Source organism: Phalacrocorax carbo, chromosome 1 (genome assembly GCF_963921805.1).
Source record: "Phalacrocorax carbo chromosome 1, bPhaCar2.1, whole genome shotgun sequence".
Taxonomy (NCBI): domain Eukaryota; kingdom Metazoa; phylum Chordata; class Aves; order Suliformes; family Phalacrocoracidae; genus Phalacrocorax; species Phalacrocorax carbo.
This window is the reverse complement of record NC_087513.1, coordinates 88,248,251-88,269,822: the sequence shown is the minus strand read 5'-3', so window position 1 is coordinate 88,269,822 and position 21,572 is coordinate 88,248,251. Positions and strand designations below refer to the sequence as shown.

The window sequence follows — 21,572 nt, the reverse complement described above, 5'->3', positions numbered from 1 at the left end:
TTTGTCAAGTGCCTAGTTGGGAATGTTGTTTGCTTATCATTTTGATTTTCTCACTTCAAGAAAAAAAAACCCAATTTGAGGCTCTCCCTGGAGAGAAGGACTATTTGAAATCCCACTGCATATTGTTTCTCCTCACCAGAGCTTCCTTGAATGCCTCCTGGAATCTCCCACACTTCGAGGAAGGCTGTTTTATTACACTGGTGCTGTGGGAGGCCCTTCTTGATCAGCACTTCCATTCCTTTCGTCCTTCCTTGAGGGAAGCGTATGCTGATGGTGGAGGTCTCACAGATATCGTATTGCTAGTTAAGATGGTAGTCTTGCATAGACAGGCTTCCAAGACCTGGTATTAAGCTTCTAGATATCAAGCCACAGAGCTGATAAGTTAGACTCAGTGATCAGCTAACAGAAAAAAAGTGCTGTACCAATTCTGTCTAGATTTAGTTTGGTTGAATTAAAAGTTAGCACTGGAGAAAAGCAGGTAGATTTACAAGGAGCCAAAGACAGAAAATGAGAACTAAACCTGAATACAGTACAGCTGCTCATGCTTGTAACTCACCAGTAGTTTATAACTGAGCTTTTAGCCTGCAAAATCAAGCTGAAGGTTTATTAAAGCTTTATTAAGCTTTAATAAAGCATTGATATTGCATCTATATCTACAATAATAATCTCTAAATTAGTGGTTTTACTTAATAAACACATTTAATTGTGGTTTGTAGGGTGGTTGTAATTTTTGGCATTCAGCAGGGCACGTCCTGCACATGAGGGAATCGGTGCGGTGGTTTGTAGGGCATGCCTTCCGTCTCATCCACCACACGCAGCCCTCAGGAGGACTGGCGAGGTCACGATACACGAGCAGATGCTGTCATTGTTTCCTGCCCTCTCTAACAGCTTCTGCCTCTTGGAAAGGATGGCTGCTCTGCGCCAGCCAGTTAGGGCTGTTGTCAAAGGACAGCTATATCCTGCTACTGCCCTGTCATGACAAGCACTGCTTGAATGAACATGTACAATCGGCAGCACCTTTTTTTTGTTTTCTTCTGCAACTGAAGCAGGGCTCTGCACACATGCCAGAAGAGGAAGAATGGCTGCTGCTGCAAGCAAAGCCAGCCACTGCCAGCAGGTTGGTGCTAATGCAAGGGATAAAGCCATCAATTCTGGGGAAGGCCCCAGCCATTTCCTCTGGCTGCTGGACCACATGTGCTGCATTAACGCTAACCCAATAACACCATAAGCGTGGTCGAGTGCTGAAGCCTTCCTGGGTGAATGCTCTGTCTAACCCCATTCAAACCAGTTTCTGTGTCTGCTTTCAGCCTAAAGTGCATTTTATCTGATGATGCACTTGAGGCCAGGATGCTGCAGCTCAGGCTGGAAAGAAAAATGCATTTCTCGGGCTGCTCATGCTCTTCTCCCCAAAGGTCAGAGATGCCCGGTATCTCTCCCAGCTGTGCAAGAGCTGCCTCTGTCCCTGCTCCTGTTGTGGGTCAGGGAAACTGCAATAGAGTGGCATCCTCCCTGGCCCAGCAGAGAGCAGGCCAAAGCAGATCAGTGAAGCTACTGATGGTGGGGAAGATCACTGTCAACACTGGAAAACGGGAATGTTTCAATCTTTTTCACTAAGCTCCTGAAAATTGGCTTCCTCTATCAGGGAATGCCTGTCCATCCAACTCTTCTTTTCCTGTGTTGCTGCCTCCTTCAAACAGGCTCAGATTAAACAGACTTGCTCCGTGAGATTCCACACATCTAAGAAGCCCTGCCTTGGTGATGCCTGCAGCACCGGGGCATGCTGCTGAGAAGTTTGACAGGCCCAGAGAGGGAGTAGCCAGCTGTGCTTGGGTAACTCTCTTCTGCTGCACCCTGTAAGAGGAGAGAGAAAATTGTCTCAGGAATCAAATGTATGACAAAGCCTTCATGAAAACTGAAAGTTTAGGAGCAGGTAGAAGAACATGAGGCCTGTCTGAGCGGGGTAAGCCAGTGGGGCTGCCCAGTATGCTTTCCTGGGTGGGTTGTGGAGGAGAGGCGGCAGCAGCGCTGTTCCTCTGCCCTGGTATGCATCAGCATAAACAAGTGAGACTGTGGACTCGGTCCCTTGGAGGACGGGGGTATTATGCAGCGCTGCAAAAAACTGCTCTGGGCTGCTCCGGGACGGGTATTGCTGTGTGCCATTGGAAGCCCTGGGCAAGGTAACCATGTCCCTGGGTGGTTTACAGGAGGCCTTGGAGCATTGATCTAAGTAACCACAGACAGCCAAGGATCCCGAAGCAACACAATACGCTCCAGTTTAAAGTGTATTGACTGTGAGTCAACATCACCAGGTGTTTGAAGCTGTTTAAGATGTGATCGCGCAGAGAGCCATGGAGAGGCCGCTGCCTAAAAGAAGCGGCAGCCCAAAGCATGGGGAGCGATGTCTGACTGCTGGTGCTCCTGGAAAGCTGCCTGCCTGCATTCTCCCTCCTAGCAGAGAGCAGAGCACCGGCAGCACCGGGCTGTCCAGGACTACAACCCCTCACTCTCTATAGCAGAGCTATTTTCTCTCTCTTTCAAAGTTACCCAGGGACATCTGGCCTTTTGCCTGTTTGGGATACCTAAATGAGCTGCCAGAAGGTGGTTTCTTATTTACCAGTATTAACTGGATTGAGAGAGAGAATGAACCTAATTTATATTTAAACAAAAATCAGATTTTGGAAGCGCCTGCTGTATCATTAAAAAAACATTAAGGACAGTGAGTGTTTGTGCAGCCATCCTGGAAGCAGCAGACAGGGAGTCTCTGAACAAGATACTTTAAATATAATAGGTATTTTTGCTTAAAATATGTTTCTGACCTAAATATAATTTAATTTACATCCCTTTGAATAGTTTGATGCTAATGAACCAGCCAGGGATGGCAGAGAGGAGGCTGAGCCAGCTGCATCAGAAGCGGCTCGGCTCCACTGCAGTGCGTTAGAGATCCTGTGTGTGCTTCACCCCGGCTGCACGCAGCAGCGAATGCGCAAATCCTGCCGAGAGCTGGCCACAGCAGCAGGAGGAAACCTTGGGCTGCTCAGCCAGAGAAACAGGCAGGGATCCAGCCTGAAAATTAGGGATGATCAAATATTGTTCCACGAGCATTAATGTCTGTATACAAAAAAAAAAAAAAAAGAGGTACGTCTGGCAAGGAGGAAAAATCACATTTCATACAGATGTGATTAAAGCCCTGACGTATTGCTTCTGCTTATTTTTCACCTGGAATCCATACCACCAGCCTCTGCCATCCCATCACTTGCTGGAAGAAGGCGGGTGAGCAGAGGTAATTTTGCAGTGAGCTAAAATTGTGCATAGAGCTGAGAAGCTTGGCGCAGTTCCACATGGTAAAGGGATCCTCCTATTCTTAAACATTTCTTTTTTCTGCGCTTCTGACAATGGAAATCTGCCTGATCCAATGCCAGATTTGCCGGGCATGGTTAGCAGAGTCCATGCTTTTCCTATGTCCTCTTAACATACATGGAGGGGGAAGAAGGAGAGCAGTATGCCGAGCACTATTTAATGGTTGCTGCCAGCTGACCTGGGTATGCTTAGGTTGCAGCATCTGAACCAGCCCTGTCCTGTATGGGGAAACGATAGATTGGGTCATTTTAGTCAGATTATCCATCCCAGCTCTTTGCAAACGTGCTGGTGGTTCTCCTTCTCCCGGTCAGAGCTGACGGGCTCTCATAAACTCAAACCCTCTGTGATCACACACAGGTGTCGATTTAAGATGAAGTTTCAATCCCTTCACCACGACCACCAGAAGCAGCCCTGGCTTGTGCCACATTCACTTTGAGGCACATGGCACTGTCATGCTGAGGTCCACCATGCAGGTCTCAGCCATGGCTGCCTGTGGCTGTACCACGTCCCAGCAGAGAGGCTTAATGAAGGATGGGGTAGGTCTACGCCTTCTCCAGAAATGAGCCTTTGGCTGGGCTAATTTCCTACAGTGGAGAGGAAGTGGTGTCAGCCCCAGGCTGGTCACTCCCTTACAGGCAATCTTTGCTGCTTGAACTAGATGTGATTTGGTAGGACTGGATTTGATCTTTTTTTTTTTTTAAGCCATGTTCTTTTTGTCCCTTAGAAATATTTTGAGTTGCTTAATTTCTCATGATGTTTCCCTGCTGCTTCTAACAAAAAAACTTTTTTTAAAAATGCAAATGAGGCTGTAAGATCTTTTTAGGGAGACATATCTGCTCGCCCCACACTGTCACCACAATTAATCTTCCTTTGCCAGACAATGCTTTCTTCCAGGAAGTGCTTTCAACATCTCTCAGCCCTTCTAGTGATCACAGGAGATGAAAACTATCCCCATTACAACAGGGAAGAATGGAGAGAAATAGGGTTAGAGGGAAATACGGCCTTTAGAAAATGACACCTCTTGAGAGAAATTTCACTTTCACATACTCTCCCTGGCCACGTGCGTGCCATATCCAAGCAAAGAAAAATACAATATGCTGAAGAGGGACTTGGTTCATGGTGCATTTATCCTGGTGTATTCCCTTGCCTCAGAGCCCATTAGGAAGAGTAATATTCTCCGAGTGTGCCAATCTCTTGGATGTTATACAAAGGCATCAGGAAGGTCACAAGTTAGCAATCAACTCCAGCAGGAGCTGCAGGTCCATTTGAATGATCTGACTCCTACGTTCACCATGCTGGAAGGTCTGGTGCAAGAATACGTCACAGCAATGAGTGGCAAAAATGAGTTCGGTGTTACATTATAAAATACCTCTTTCAGTATTTCATCTGAGTGTGCTGGTATGTCTGTGTATGAGAAAGAAGTAGGTAGAGTCATGTAGGGGGTGGCCCAGCCCACCTGAAACATGTCTCCCTTCGGGAATAGTAACTGATAAAGAATTTTATATGGTTAGGTAGGAGCTACAGCCAAGAGCAGCAAATAACATTTGAAGTTTTTGTTATCTAGACAGTCATGTCATTGCAGCCCGTCTGAGGACTGGAATAAAAAAGCTTATCTTCATAGATGGTAAACATGGATTCTTCCAGTTGGACAGGTGTCAAAATGCGTATTTTAAGCCCTTTCAATGTTTGTTTGGGGTTTTGTTTAAACTCTTTGCCTTTTTTCCTCCTCATGCAGCAGGCACTAGCATCTTCGGTGCACCAATGGACCAGGTGCTTCCGTGAACTAAAGATCTCTGGCTTGGCACTGTACTAATGAGCTCCTTGTGGGATTGCTATTTCACATGGTAATGGAGTCTTCCCCAGGAAAGGTGTGAGTCAAGCCATTAGAAATACCAAAAACAAGCCAAATGAATACTGTTCGTGGAAGCACATTTGTTCAGGTGGTCAAAACCAATGAACGGGAGATGAATGGCTCCCTGTTTGCAGAAAGTGTCTAGTGCACTTCAGGTCTGCAGTGGACACAAAAACTGCCTCATGTCTATCTCAGTAATGAAAAGACCATCAACGCTGGAAATCCATGTTGGAAGGGAAATAAATCATGCATTACTAAGGTTTTATTTATAATGTTTGTTGAGTAGAAAGGGGCAGTGATCCAGAACCTTTCCCTGCCCCATTTGAAACACCCTTTGGCACTTGGGGATGTAATAACAAGGCAGAAATGGGAACTGCTCTGACCCCACGGCTGCCAATGGATTGCTCTGACCAGGAAATCCAGCATTTTTTAGTGCTAGAAGGAGCCAAACATTCAGTCAGACCGATGCAGTCTGCTGTAGCAGCGACAGCTGCAAAAGCACAGAGAGGTGCTGTGATTCAGATACTCGTGCTCGTCCCCGCTGTTTTTACAGGAGCTGTGGCTGTGCTGCAGGATTCATGGAGCATGTTAGTGGAAAGATCCATACGCGGAGTGTGGTCTGCTGGAGATGGTACTCTCATTCCTTCCTGGCCTGGCCACTTTGCCCCTGCCTTCCCCCAACCCTCCCCTTGTATTTTGAAAAGAGAAAATATGAAAAAATTAATTTGCCCTTTAAACTGGGAGAAAGAAACAGATGATACTTAACCTGATAGCTTAATGGCAAGGAATCAAGGAAAACAGATGGTTGCAGGTGACTCTTGGCCTGTCTTGCTGGTAGCTCTTCCTCACACCAAGGGCTGTAACTATACAAAAATCATAGAATCACAGAATGGTTGAGGTTGGAAGGGAACTCTGGAGGTCATCTGGTCCAGCCCCGCCCTGCTCAGGCAGGGCCACCTCAAGCAGGCTGCAGCCAGGACCATGTCCAGATGCCTTCTGAATATCTTCAAGGATGGAGACTCCACAACATTACTGGGCAGCCTGTGCTAGTGCTGGGTCACCCTCACAGTAAAAAAGCATTTCCTGATATTCAGGTCTCATGTGTTCCTGTGTGTGCCCATTGCCTCTTGTTCTGTCACTAGAGAAGAGCCTGGCTCCATCCTCTTTACGTCCTCCTTTCAGACACATACATTAATAAGATCCCCCCTGAGCCTTCTCTGCTCTAGCCCAAACAGTCCCAGCTTTTTCAGCCTCTCCTCATAGGAGAGATGCTCCAGTCCATCATCTTTGTGGCCCTTCGTTAGACTCTCTCCAGTATGTCCATGTCTCTCTTGTACTGGGGAGCCCAGAAGTGGACACAGGACTCCCAAGTGTGGCCTCACTGGTGCTGAATAAAGGGGAGGGATCACCTCCCTCGACCTGCTGGCAATACTTTACCTAATGCAGCCCTGGATAAAATGTGCCTTCCTTGCAGCAAGAGCACATTGATGGCTCATGTTCAACTTGGTGTCCACCAGGACACCTCAGATCCTTTTCTGCCAAGCTGCTTTCCGGCTGGGTGGCCCCAGCATGCACTAGTGCATGGGGGTGTTCTTCCCTGGGTGGAGGGCTTTGCACTTCCCCTTGTCGAACTTCATGAGGTCCCTGTCAGCCCATTTCTCCAGCTTGTTGAGGTTCTTCTGGATGGCAGCATGACCCTCTGGCATATCAGCCACTCATCCCAGTTTGGTGTCATCAGCAAACTTGCCAAGGGTACACTCTGCCATGTCACCCAGATCATTAATGACATTGAACAGGTTTGGACCCAGCATTGACCCCTGGGGTACACCACTAGTTACAGGCATCCTACTAGACTTTGTGCCACTGATCACCACCCTTTGGGCCAAGCTCTTCAGCCACTTTTCAATCCACCTCACTGTCTGCTCCTCCAGCCTGTACTTCATCAGCTTTTCTATGAAGATCTTATGGGAGACAGTGTCAAAGCACTTCCTGAAGCCCAGGCAGACAATATCCACTGCCCTCCCCTCATCTATCAGGCCAGTCACGTCTTCACAGAAGGTTATCAGGTTGGTCCAGCATGAATTCCCCTTAGTTAATCCATGCTGGCTACTCCTGATGATATGGATGCCTTCTGAGAGGTAGGGATGCTTGGGGCAAGGGTTTTGCTCTCAGTTCTGACCCCTTGCTGCCTGGTGTCGCAGCCTGCGAAGCTTCCCTCTCTGTGATGAGTGGAGCATTTTGCTCTGGTGCAGGGACAGGAGAGTGAGAGCTGTATTGCTGGAGCTGGGGGGTCTCCCCCCCTTCAACCCATCCTGAAGGGACAGGGTGAGGAGGTCCCACACGCATTTCTGAGGCACTGCATGACTGCCAGGTAAAAGCTGCCCATGGAAGTGGAAAGTGAAGAAGTATCAGGAGAGCAATAAACAGGGCACTTATCTCTTCCTTAATCACAGCCCAGCCTTCAGGAGGTCTGCAGGGAGAGCTAATGGATTAAATACAGGTATTAAATGAAATCTTGGAAACGTTTCCTTCACCTGGCAGGACCGAGAGGCTGATAATACGAGGGAGCGCTCCCAGTGCGTCTGGGCTGTAAGAGGCAGCCAAATGAGCGAGGGCCGCAGCCACTCGTAGTCAGCCATGGGATTTAATAACCTGGGTTTTCTCTGTGGTGCCAAGACCAACCCTAAAATTCCCTGTGTATGTCCTTCAGCAGTTCCAGATGGACTCAACACAGTGCTCCTTCTCAAGTTGCTTTTAACCTGAGGAGGAGGTCAGTCTGTGTTTTATTTTGCTGTGAGTACTTGCTGCACTGCTTGACCACCTCCAGGGCTGGGCCCCATGAGCAAAAAGATGCAGCTCTTTTGCAGCCAAAGACTACAGCAGCATCCTAAGAGATGCCTTCATCAGTTATTGATAAAAACTGCATAAAATTATGCAGGGGTGTCCTTAAAATGCTTGTTTGGGTCCATAGGTGCCCTTTAGGCCGAAGGAAAGCTTCAAAATATGTGGACAAAGATGAGGACTGATCTCTGTCATGGTCCCATAAGCAGATGGGAGCTCACCAGGAAGGTCTCAGTGAGTAAAAGCACGGTTCAGAACTAGGAAGTGGAGGCAGAACAATGTATTGTTAATAATGTACCTTAGTGCAATGGGTTTAAATGCTGGCTACATTCCCAGGCCATAGAATCTCACCTTTGGTGGTGCTTTCAGCAAGGATGCAGTAAGCTTTCCTCCTCCTTCCTCTTCTGGGAACTCCTCCTCCTTAAAAACATTAGGAAATGTTTTTCATCATTTCTGGGTCTTATCCAGAATGTGTGAACTAGCTCTGCCCCTCAGGTGACTGTAGTGCAGCTGGGTATGAGGGCTCATCTGCTTTCTCTTGTACTAAGTGGATGGGCTGGTTGGAGCCCCTTTATGGCCAGGTGGCTTGCAAGTGTTTGTGGAGAGGGCAGCTCTGCCCATGGCTGAAACTAACACTGTGAACTCATCTCCAAAAACTAACCTTCAAGGGCTGTGGGCAAAGCTAACATGTCTGCTGGGAAAAAGCAAATAATGTTAGTAAATGGTATCATAATTCAAAGTATTTTCTTGATAAAAGGTTAAACTAATGTGATACACTTCTTAGGGACAAATCAACAGCAATCAGGCTAATCAAACTGATGTTTAAAATAATCTGACACCAGTAGAAGATCCTATCTTGCTAAGTAATGATGCCAGTCATTTTATTCAGTCAATTTCAATGGAGTATAAAGAGAATCCTTCATCTTTGAAGTCAGTGACATTATTAGTTTCTCCAGTTCCAGCTCCCTTTACTTTCTTTCCCCTTGCTTTCAGAGGGTCACTTGCTAGGGTGTCTGTCTCCCACAATCCTCATTGCCATCACCACCTAAATAAAACCTCAGCAGAAGTCATGCTTCATTAATACACACCATTAATACCTAGTTGTCTGATGCAAGCATTAGGTGCCAAATTGTCATTAGAGGTTGCCTGAGCATTACTGTGAGTACAGACCCGCCCCTCCCTTAGATTTTAGACAAAACCACGTTGCTCTGAACGTGGGAAAGACCAGGTGGATGAGGTGTAGCCAAGCGTGGGTCAAGATCACGTCTGCAAGGAGCCGCGCTGGGTAGTTGTGGGACCGTGGGAGACAGTGACAGCACAACAAAGCTGACCTTGCTGGAAGGACCTAATGTCATAATTCAAGCAACAGTAATTAAAACAGAGCAGCAGGGTATTATTTGGATAATAAACCTGCCTTAAGAGCATGTCCGCTCTCAGACCCCTGAGCTAACTCAGCCTACTGGTCCCACTGACAAGGCTGTATCAGTACTGTGCCTGCTCAAGAGGCAGTCCCATGTGAAAACGGAATGGAGGGAGATAGGCATGGAAGTTAAAAATTAACAGCTAATTCATTCATCAAATACACGCAGGCATTGCTGTCTCCTCATTAGGTTGTAACACACATTGCACTCGCTATGCAATTTTAGGTCCTTGGATTCTATTGAATTCAAGTAATGTTTAACTCACTACTAATTTGCCTCCTTTTGTCATTTTATTTCTGAAATCAAAAATCATCATTTCCTTCTGTTTGTGCTCCTGAGAAGCAGTTACACCTTTGTACAACTATGATAGTTGGCATGTGCCAAGGTACGTAACTCAGCCAGGTGCTTAGTCCCATTTTCTTCCTCACTCAGGCTACCGTTTGGGCTTTTTTAACCGTCTCACAGTTTTGTGCGTGGGTGATCTACCTGCCTTGACTTCTGCCACAACCTTCTTCCTGCCCAGGAGTCTCCAGACTCCAAAACTGTTTTCAACCCACTGCTTTGGCTCTGGACTGTTTTTATCCCCCAGAGCCCCAGCAGGGCATTAGCCCTTTCCTTTGGTCCTTTGCTGTGCCACCACCTCCACTGCCCTGGTTTCAGGGAGAAGTCCACGCACAGGAAGCTTCTTCAGAAACTCTCCATCAACCTGCGTTGCTCTTCCCCAGCTCTGAGAGAAATGACAATGAAGTTGCTCGTCTGTTATGTGATCTGCCATCTGGAGAGACTATCCCACACACAGAGGGGAGTTAACATGAGCTGAGGGATTCGAGCACGTCTCAACAGTTTGAATGTATATGACCTTTCAAACAGTACAAAAAATATTACCATGCCATTCCAGCACCAGACACACTGGAGATGTAAATTATAAGGACATAGCATATGCAACTACCTGAGCTATGGCTTCCCAGAGACATCAGGTCCCCCCTCTCTTGCCTCAGTCTGGACACTGGAAGATGGATATGAGCAATCAACTCTCTTCTCTCCAAAATCCTGGAGATCATCCGAGGGCTGGGACACTCAGGTGAGCAGAAAAAACCTCAATAACATGGAATATAATGGAGAACAAAGAGCAAAGGCACCACAGGGGCTCTGCAGAGGGGGAGCGTGGACCTAGGAATATTTCCTCCCTGTTCCTCTTGCTCCCACTGGTTCCTGCACTCCCCAGTTCCCTCACAGTGCTGCTCCCATGGCATAAAGCAATGTGGCACAGAGATACACAGGTTGATCTGGAGTAGCAGGAGTGCCATGAAACCATTTGCCTTTGGAGTCCATCTGGCTTTACACAAAGAATTGTTTCATAAAACATCCTCATGTGCACCCTGTGCAGAGCCCACTGGCCCCATGGTTTAATCGCTGTGGCTCCATGCTGTGCAAAAGCTGCCAAAGTGCTTCTGGACCACAGCTGGCAATTGCAGCAATAGCTGGGCTTGCAGAGTAGTGCATCCAAGACATGACACCACCATGGACTTGAAATGATACTACAAGAGCTGGCTCCCAAGCCTCCATCTGCAGCACAGCAAACCCACAGCCTGGACAAATGACCTGTGAGAAGCTGGGATTTTATTATATTTTCAAGCACATGTGTCTCCACAACAGTGTTCAGCAACCTGCTGTCCCACTTAGATGACAGACACCATGGCATGTTCGGTCACCCATCAGGGTGGCACTGTCAGCGGGGAAGAGGACAATGTGGGCTGCACCATGGGGATGGTGATGCTGTGAGCTCAGGGGAGGAGTGGGAAACCATCACTCAGAGGTGTTGCATGAGCTCTGGAGCTGCATGATCAAGCAAACCAAACACCCTTCTTGCATCGCAGACTTGCTTCTTTGTGCAGCCACCAAAAAGTCTCAGCTGTGATTCTTTTTTCCAGTCTATGCTGGTGGCAGATGCCTTTGGGGGGGTATTTGAACTGAAGGGTTTAGCTGCACTGGTGCAAAACCCTGCTGTAAACAAGGCTGATGTCTGTATCTGCCCTTCATTCCTACAGCAGCCCTGTCCCCTCTCCCCCTTCTCTCTAATAAAGGCATCCTGGCGAGCATCATGTTTTTCAATAAGGCTCATAGCCAGTTGCCCGGCCTTTGGCTTCATGCAGGCCTGCAAAAGAAAAGGCGGCTTCTTCCTCTGCCCCCATTAATTCCCCCATTAATCGGATCACAATGAAAGGGAAGTGGGAGAGTAATTTAATTGTCCTCTGAGCACAGCGAGGTGGAGAGGGATGCTGGCGAGGAGGCGTCCTGCCCATGAGGTGGCTTCTTTATTTCCCTGTATTTTACTTTGGGGGTGGGAGGGTCTTGGCATTAGCGTCCTCTCTCCAGGTTCCTTCTCATGCTGACCGGGAGTGAATCATTGAAGTCTGCCGTGCTGCAGCTTTCCCGCCTCGGGAGACCAAGAAATCGAGACATCCTCACTCTGTACTGGATGTAGTGGTGGGGGATGGGGATTAATTAGGCAATCATTGCGCAGAGCTCTGAAATAAAAGTGCTCCCTCACTGTGGCTGTCAGGCAGCCCCTGTAACTTGGCAGAGCACCGTTGGATCCCATCCTGTCTCCAGTGAGTGGGAGTTGGGGGAAGGAGGGATGGGGAGCGGAAAGATCTGTGTGAGAATTATTTCCCGCAGAGAGACAAGCTTGTGAACAAAAAGAGCAGGGGCAGCAGCCAGAGTTCCTGCAGCTGATGCAGGTTGTGAAATGGCTCTGGAGTTCAATTTAAAAGCACTAGAGGCTCAGGCACACAAACAAAACATCTTGGGTAGGAAGGCACCTTGCATGAACCAAGCACCAACACCTCTGTGTAACCGTGCTCTTGCCCCTGGGCAAGCCCACAGTAACATGGATTATGGTACTAATTTTCCATCAGGGCTTGCAGCTTTGCTGCGATACCTGCTTTCCTACACAGGGTAGTAGGAGGCAGATGGACAGCTACTCTGCTCTGGCTGATGCATGGTGATGTGTTTGCTCTCTTGCTTTTCCGTGAAGATGGTGTCAGCTCTTTTCTTTCTCTTAACTTCTTTGCATTCTACTAAAGCTTTCCCCAGTTTCTAATCCTTCAGGAAATAGTCACTAACAATTGGGAAATTACATTCAAGCAATGTTGTACTGGGGAGCTACTGGCTGGTATGGTGGGAAAGCTCAAGAAAGGTGTTGAGCTGGAGTCAAGAGACACTGGGGCTTCATTTCCTCTTTGTCTCAGGTGATTTTATTCTCAGAGACTCTGACACGTGTGAGCTCATGTATGATGGAGAAATCAGCGTCAGGGGCTTCCTGCACAGAGGTGGAGGACACTACCCAGCTCTCCTTGCCTGAATGGCTGGAACAAGATGGTGAGGAGAGTGGGGCAACCTTGAGCCTCTCTGCAGAAGGTGAGATGGGGGCTCAGCTCTATATTCAGCAATGATCCACTGGAAATGAAGCAAAGGCAGCAGGTGACACAGCTGGGGAACAGGGTTGGCAGAGGTACTCCTGGTCAACATACTGGAAAACCTGCATGGATAGATGGGACCAACCCACCTTGCTATGAGCCATGAAGGAAGGGAAGATAAGCGTGGTGGTCTGCTGTAACATTGTCACCTGTCACTGTGACACCAAAGCCTCCTTCCACTCAGTGTTGGCCTGACTGTCATCCAGTGCCTTGTGCCACGGCTGTAGGTGCTGGATTTCCCTTTTTGCCTTGCAGGGAGAAGTGCTTTCTGCTCTTGCTTCTTTAGTGCCTCTGCAGCCTCCCCTCTTCTTTGGACATAGTGCATGCTGGCTGGCTGCTGCAAGGGGGCCATGTCATTCTCCTGCAACCAGGTGAAAGAGTTAAAGCAATGCTGTGGTTTGGGTAGCTCCGCAAGGGGCCACAGCTAACAGACATAGTCCAACCAAAGAGAGGTTTCAAGAAGAAAGCAGGGGCTACTGGTCCTTCCTCAGCTCTCTGGGAGATGCCAGAGGAAGGGTGGTGGCTGCTGATAAGAGAGGCAGCTTACCTGGCACAGGAACGAGGCTTGAATACACACCAACACTGAGAAAATGCTGTGGCAGCTCTTCAGGGAAGTATGCATTGCTGTGCCTGGATGCATGCTGTGCAGCCTCCTGAAGCTGTAGCTGTAGCTTCAGCTGCAGCTGGGCTGGAGCTGGAAGGAGCCTGGGACCTGTCTGTAACAATCAAGAGCAACATCTACGGCTAGCAACTCCCAGAGTTTTGATCCACAAATTTCCTACGGCAATCCTGAGCTCCATTCCCCATCTTTCACCTGCTCCCAACCTCCTTGTATAACCAACTATTTATTCCCCTCTTACTGGTTGCCCAGCATCTATTTCCTTATGTCTTCTTGAGTTCATACCATCATCCTAGCTCAGACTGCCTAAGCTTTTTCAGTCCTAGCCTTCCTTCCTCCAGTGTGTCACTCACCTCTCACTGGTGGCAGGGGGTGGAAAGCTGCAGCCTTGATACTCGTGATGAATTGGAAGCAACTGAAAGCAGTGTCACTCTAACTGCTGCCATCACTAGACTTGTCACTAGTAGGGGTCTGCTGTTGATTTATAGGTAACCCACATTTAAATATTTGCATGCACAATGTGCAGCGCCTGTGGGAACCTCTCATGAGCCCTTCAACTGCTGCTGGACACTAGAGACCATTAGCTGCACGAGGTGGTAGCTACAATTACAAGCACATACATTTTCATGGTTTGGGTTGTTCTGCACTCTCTGCCCTGAAATTCCCAAGCTGGTCTTCAGTTCCTTTTGCCCATCAAGATCGAAAGGTCTTCCTGGTAAAATATTCCTCTTTCCTCACTTTAAAATTTCTGGAGTAGAAAGTGTGCATGTTTCTGACTTCCCCTCCAGGTGCCTTGCCATTTAATTAATCCCAAGTCACATTTGAATATCTTCTGAGACGGAGGCATGATACTAATCCACTTGCATAGGAAAAGGCATATGAAGATAATTGCTTCTGTGTCTCTTTTAATATGGGAAGAATGTGTATTGGATAGAGAGTCACTTCCTTACATACGGATTACTGTTTTCATTTAAATCCTATAAAATAATGATGTAAGTTGATGTGCTTTTGAGAATTTTGGCCCCATAGTTATTGCTGGATCATATACTTACTGCTGGCCAGTCTTCAATCTACTGCAGGTTGCCTGGGTCTGCAGTATCATACTGAGATTGACTCGTAAAGATCTCCCATGTGAAAAGTGGCCCTCACCTGCCCGGACTATGCTGAACTTCTGACCAAAAGTGGTAGGAAATGCTTTGCAGGAACCTGGCCATTCTGAAACCCTACCAGAAGTAGGCAGGAGTGAGGATGTACCTGGTTCATCAAGTGACTTCAACTGCTGTGGGATGTGTGTCCTGGTTCCCAGCCCTGTGTCTTCTCAGCAGCCACGTGCTTTGTGGCCTCCAGGTCCCCTGCTCCTTGTCAGCCCTTCTGGAGTAATTTTTCCTGTTTTGAAGCTGAATATTCATCTTCCATCCAGATCTACTAACTGGTTAATACCCAACCCGCGTCTAAATCAGATTCCAAGTTCAAACACAGTTGTCAGCAAGGTCACAGCTACTCAACAGGCAGGACAAGAAAGAGATGCAAACCAGAATGGCTCAGACTTTGACAGTTGAGATGTTTATAACCCAGACTATTTACAGTGGGATATCAAACATCATCTGAAGAGGAACAAATAGATTTGCAACTAAACAAGTGGGAGAAATAATGGCAGCTAAATACAAGTATGAAACGCCTCTGAGCCCGGTCACTTGAAGGATGGCTTAGAAAGGATGGCATAAGTCTGACAAACCCAGTCCCTTCACTTCCCATGTTGTAAGGAGCTGCAATATCAGACAACCTAAAAAATGCAACCTGACTTCTTTTCTGGTGAACATAAGACTAAATACCTTTGCCTCACCTCCACCTGACCTGCAGGATGCCCTGGTCTGTCACTGCTTCTGATGGGTTTTTCTTCTAAGTAAGCTTTTTAGAGAACTTGCCACATTTGTCCCTGCTGGGAAAAGCTAGATATTGACAGCAATCACCGCACCTTGAAAGCTTAAGGAGTAACTCTTTCTGTATATCCTACACGTAGAGGATATCTTTGAGTAGAGCAAATTGAAAATACTATCTCTCATTTTGTTTGCACTCACACTAGTGCGGTGTCAATGGCAAATCCCAGGAAAAACACTCTCAGGCTGAAGGTGAGGCTGTAAGTATGTGTGCCTGTGTTTCTGTGTATACACATTTATATAGAGAGACTATTAAATGACTTGTACCAGAAATAAATCCATGTCTGGCCTCTAAGATGATCTCCTTTGCACAAGAGGAGAGGTGTGGAATACAGTGCCCTTATATGAGGTTGTCTTAGCTCCCATATTTATGTACAACTAAGTTAACTCAAGGCTTACCTGATTTTAAACCTTGTACAAAGCTGTCAGGCACAATACTACGGCTTTGTAACTGTGACTTGACAGCACTGGAATCTATGTGCCATCTTGAGTCTAAGTAATTTTTCTGGGATTTCATGCTGAAATATATGATGCTGCTAGTACTTGCTGACAGAAATGGTTCACCTGTTCTGCATGGAAATGAGCACATTTTAATTTCTTGTCCTCATTGCTTGATTAACAGGCAACCTTGGAAAGTGGTCAGTGCATTTCTGTTTGGTGCAGCTCTCTGCCTGCAAAGTCTGAAGGTAGAGGTGGGGAGCAGAAAGCCTGCGATCTTGCTCTTGGCAATGTAGCACAAACTTACAGCCTGGGTACTAGAGCAGCAGCAGGAGGCAAGTGTGTCCAATTCCTTTACAGGATGTGATTTCCATGCTCATCAGATAGTGGAAACTGGAATAAATAGAATTAATGAGCTCTACTGACAGTGTCAGTAGAAGTTCTTATGCAGAAGATGCATTTTCCCACTCTAAGTGCTCTTAAAGGAGTCACCAAGTGTGCAAAGAAGGGAAATCCTGCTGTATCCCACACTTTCTCCAACCATCTCATATCAGATGCTCAAAATGAATGAAGGATGAGATTGGAAGCACAGGTAGGAAGAAAAGTTCAGCTCTCCCACTGGAGATAGGATGTTCTGGAAAAGTCGCTGCTGAGCCTGGTGCTGCGCCAGGAAGACTGAACAAAATCCAGAAGTGATCATAAAGGGACACAGAAGTCTGGCAATTACCTGGTAAGGAGCAAGGTGAAGAGCAGGACCCTGCAATAGATGGGTACGCCCATATCTTGGAATATGGGCTGCTGTCCGCTCAGTTATAGCATCCTCAAAGAGATATATTAGCACTACAGGGTGACAAAACCCACAAGACTACTGTCACTTCAATGTCTGGTATTCCCAATTCTCATGAAAGGACGTGCCCAGTCCATTTGCAGCTCCAAAACCAGGGCATTTTAGGTGAGTGGTATGTTCTGAGTTAACCCGCCCTTCCTTGCTGAGGAGCAGCGATGGAGTTGGGAGAACCCAGACCTCAGCAGCTCAGCAGCACTGCCAGGTCCTAGTGTTAGACAGGGGGAAGATAGGAAACAGTTTCTCTATGAGGAGAGACTGAATAGATTAAGACAATTGTCCAGGAAAAAAAGATGATGAACCCCCCAGAGGAAGCATTATTCACTTATGTGATTTCACTGGAAGCCTCTAGTTCTTGGGTTATCAGGCAGCATCTTTGCAACAACCAGGAAGGGCTTTTTCCACAACGCACCCTGTGCACTGTGGAATTAATCACTGTGGGAAGTTGTGGGGGCAGAAACCATAAACATGTTCAAACAGACTTGGAAAAAATCAGCAGATGAAGTCTGGTGTTAGACAAGATGTAATTTCTGATAAAGCAATAGGCTATTTAGGAATGTCTCCTGCCCTGCCCCCACCCCAGCCCTGGTTTTTCACTCCTTCCTAAGCTTCTTCCACTCATTAGACCAGCATCTGGTCCCAGTGGTCTCTTCCTCTCACACAATATTTTTTCAATTTTTTAAGTTTAATTTTTTAAGTTTAAAATGAGGAGATATGAGGCTCTGTCCTTTCCAGTCTTGTCTTCTTGGGAGCTAGTAAGATCCTTGGTGAGGTAGCTTTGAGCACTAGACTGCTCTGGGGACTGTGGACCATGACTTCCAACAGAGTCTGGTTTTTCCCCAGTGTAAAGGTGGGTATTTGTCTCTGCTGGTTACTGAGCATCTGTAACTCTGACACCACCCCGCCCCTCTCCTCAAGAGCAAAGATGTGGGTCTCATCCTACAAATTCCAACCTTGAATCTGGAAGACCTGCTACTGAGATGACAGCTATTTACTTATTACATTTAAAGATCCAGTCTTCACAGTGAAAGAAGGAGCTGGGGAAAAAAAAAAACAAAAAAAATATTTTAATTAATGCTAGTGATGGTTTATGGAAGAAATGGAGTAAGAAACACCTTTGGTGTGAGACTGATATTAAACCAATTTAAAAATTACTTTTCCTCCTTTGAAAGCAAAAATAATTAACTCTGAAGTACTGGCAATATAATACCAGCTCTGAGTGGCAGTGCATATATTCAGTGCATTAGTTGTCCAGTTCTGAGAGATGCTAGGGGATAGGGTTTATAACAAGTATATTATCTCCACATCAAAGAGGTATTTTTTTCATTTTGAAGAGAGTTCACGGTCACGGAAAAGTCAAGCTCTGCACAAGCCATAATTAACAGCAAGGATGACTACTGGGCAAAACAAATCTTCAGAAATGGACAGATGTTTATTTCCCTGGATGTTTAGGAAAATATTTCGGGGAGTCACATTTGCTGAGATGAATCCCAAATTCTTGTCCTGGTGTCAAAGACTCCTGGAGGGAATACCAAGCAAACACGAGTATTCGCCCTGATCAAAAATCATTAGAAGCATAACCTCACTGTGCTTCAGTTATGTTTTGTCAGTCACCTCCAAGCTTCCAGGCTCAGTATATGCTGAGATAAAGCTTCTCGCTCTTCAGTACTTTAGGAAGACTCACTGGATCTGTTATAAAATTGCTCGTTCTGAGCCAGGTGAAAATGAAGTTTAATTGTGTGACTCTTCAGCAGAGGCATGCTGTATATATACCATGCTGTATACCACCCCAGAACAAAGGCTTGGTAAGACGCACAGATCTGCTCACTGCAAAGGAAGAAAACAATTTCCAACCCCCCTGCTCTGTGCTGAAAAAGCCATGCCTTCCCAAATCACAGAGAAGAGAAATGGGGCTGGTCTTGGCTAACAGAAGCCACAGAGGGGAAGAAAAAGCATAAGTCAGTAAATGAAGTTCACAGAATCACAAACTAATTGAAGGCAGGAAGGTGCTCCAGAGGCCACCTAACCCAAACCCCTGCTCAAAGCAGGCCCAATTAAAGTAGGTTATTTATGGCTTTGTCTAGCTGAGTTCTGAATATCTCCAAGAAGGGAGAATTCGTAAGTTCTCTGGGCACCATTTCAATCTTTGGTTACCCTTATGATAAAGAAGCTTTTCCCATACCACGTTCCACCTTGCACCTCTTCTCCTGCTACAGCACATCTCTGAGAAAAGTCTGGCTTCATCTTCTCTGTGCCTTCCCATTGCAGACAGCAGTAAGATCTCCCCATATATTCTCATCTTATGGCTGAACAAACCCAGCTCTCGCAGCCTTTGCCTGTACGTCATATGCTGCTGTTCCCTAACCATCTTAGCGACCTGCCGCTGAACTCTGTTAATATCTTTCTTTACTGGGGAGCCCCAAACTGGACATAATATTCCAGATGTATTGTTAGGATGGGTGAAAAAAATGATTCTGTAACTGCAAATCCCAAATTTAGTGTCAGCAACATGGCCTGGTCTCAGGATAAGAAGTATCCATCTCCCTTGCTGGCAACACAGGCCCATAAGCAGGCTGGGGATTTTGTGCAGAGTGAGGTGGGTATTTCAGCAGGAATGCTGCAAAAATCCCAAGTTTCAGCCAATGATTAAAAATAGAAATAGGTGTAGGCGTCAGATCAGCTGTGAGTCCAAACTGTCACAGGTCCAAGCTCTGAATAACCTTCGAAGTGCAAGTGTTACTGGACACTGTAGCAAAGGCGGCAGTTGAGTGAGAAGTTCAGACGCACGCCGGTTGCGAGCAGTCCTGCCAGTGTAGGAGTACAGCTTGTTCCCTTTCTGTGGGATGGCCACGGTGGCAGCAGATCACGGGGTGGGAGGAGAAGCACATATGGGACTCTGCCACAATACTCAAGGCAGGAAGGGGGTGTCAAGGTAAAGCTACCTGGAGAAATGACATCAAATGCCAAAAGCTTAAAGACTATAAATGCACACCCTTTGATGCTCTGTGGCTCCTGCAGGTGTAGGAGGAAGGCACGGGGATGCACCCAGGGAGCTGGGAGCCACAGAGGATCCAGTTTTTCTCTGGGCTGGTTGTTTGCTCAGCTATTATGGAAGTTCAGCAGATCCCTTCTCTGGCGCTGAGTGGGTCAGAAGCGGGGGGAGGTGGGAGGAATGGAGCTAACATGGTGGGTTTTAAGAAGCACCTACTGAGCGTGCCAGCTTGGAGGCAGAAAGCAGCACTGAAGGAAAAGCAATGGACTGTGGAGCCCTCCCTCCCACCCACCATGCTGCTGTGCTGCTGTTGCTGGCAGGCAGCAGGGTAATGTCTTCATGGGGCTTGAAACAGCTTGTTAAATATTGTTAAACGGCTTAAAATTCTCAAGGAGATTTGGATTAAAGTACAGACTTTCAGTAGTTTTACTATTTATATTTGCAACTGATGGCGTTTTTCCCTTTGTTATCAGGCTGAGACTTTCTGTATATTTCTGTGACAAATCACTCACCCTAATTATTGTGCCATTTAGAAGAAAGCAAGAGGCTGGCAGTTAGAGAAGGGTTTGCTATATTATGCATCTATATATTTATTAAATACATTATTTTAAATAAAATACATAATCTCTACATTATATACTATATAATACATACATGTCTTTATTGTATACATTATTTATTATATATATTTAGGAGACATGGTAGTGTTGGGTTGACGGTTGGACTTGATGATCCTAGAGGACTTTTCCAACCTTAATGAATCTATGATTCTATGATTCTATATACATATTCCATTTTATTCTAATGAACCGATCCAGGCATGTGAGAGGCCCAGGTCACCTAGAGGCAGACACCAACATAGAAAATGTGTTTTAACAAAGCTTGTTGTTAAAGCCAAGTCCCCATGTCCAGAAGGCTGTGTTATTGGGAGCAATTCCCAACCCACTGCTCACAACACATGCACATAGGATGCTTCTCTTCGTAGCCATCTCTTGTCCTTCAGTATTCACTCACTCAGCGTTATAGCTCTGCCATTTTGCTGCATCAGAAATCCTCCTGAGAAGCTGTTTTCAATGCATGTGATTGGTTTTTACTTTAACTTTTGTCTTCAGAAGCAAATAGGCAATTGCCTCAAAAAAGAACAAATAAACCTCACAAAATTCACACAGACCTCACATAACTCATTAACACTAAAAGACTTTCAGCACCATGCTGCCAGCATTGTTGAACCGTCACCTGTTTTTTATACCTCCCCAGCCAAAGGTTTCATTTATGACTAAATGAGCAGCAAGCTTGATGAACACATGAAGGCGCCAAGTCCCACCCTGTGTAACCCAGTGCCTGACACTGCCCTTGGGTGTTGCACTGCCAGCTGCAGCCAAGCACGCGGAGACCTGGGATGTATTTGCTGCATGGCTGTGCCTCACGGGAGCTTTCGCACTGCTGCCGCAGTCTCATGTTTCATAAAGTTTGGCACTAATTGAAAAGTGCTTACTCGTGCTTATCTCCTGTGCTTTGTGTTGCCTGTGTGGTTTTCATAGGGAGGAATAGCCAGCGATCCTGCTGCTAATGAAGAATTGAAGTTTGAACATAACGTAATGATTCACCCTAGGTCACGTATGAAAAATGCCTTTGCCTGTCCAGAGCTGTTGTATTTCTTCAGTGCACAGGGGATTTTTCTAACACTCCTGAAGCTAAGCTGCCAGCAGGTTATAAACCAAAAGGAATTCAATTAGAGCTTGTGTATTCTTCATCAGGGGTGCCCAGGCTTCCTCGCCGTGCAAGCCACATA

The 21,572-nt window shown here is 46.5% G+C and overlaps 1 long non-coding RNA gene across 2 annotated transcripts in view; it reads right to left on the bottom strand.

Annotated features, from left to right (window-relative positions):
- Positions 1-4: 4 nt before the first annotated feature.
- LOC135315735 (uncharacterized) overlaps positions 5-21,572 on the bottom strand; it is a 50,903-nt gene continuing 29,335 nt past the window's right edge. Inside the window, exons 2-4 of one of the 2 annotated variants that reach the window (XR_010375225.1) lie at positions 8,402-8,470; positions 5,976-6,072; positions 5-1,851 (exon numbers count right to left, since the gene is read on the bottom strand). This is a non-coding gene — a long non-coding RNA (uncharacterized LOC135315735). The remainder of the gene's footprint in view (positions 1,852-5,975; positions 6,073-8,401; positions 8,471-21,572) is intronic. The other variant, XR_010375226.1, reaches the window with a different exon arrangement.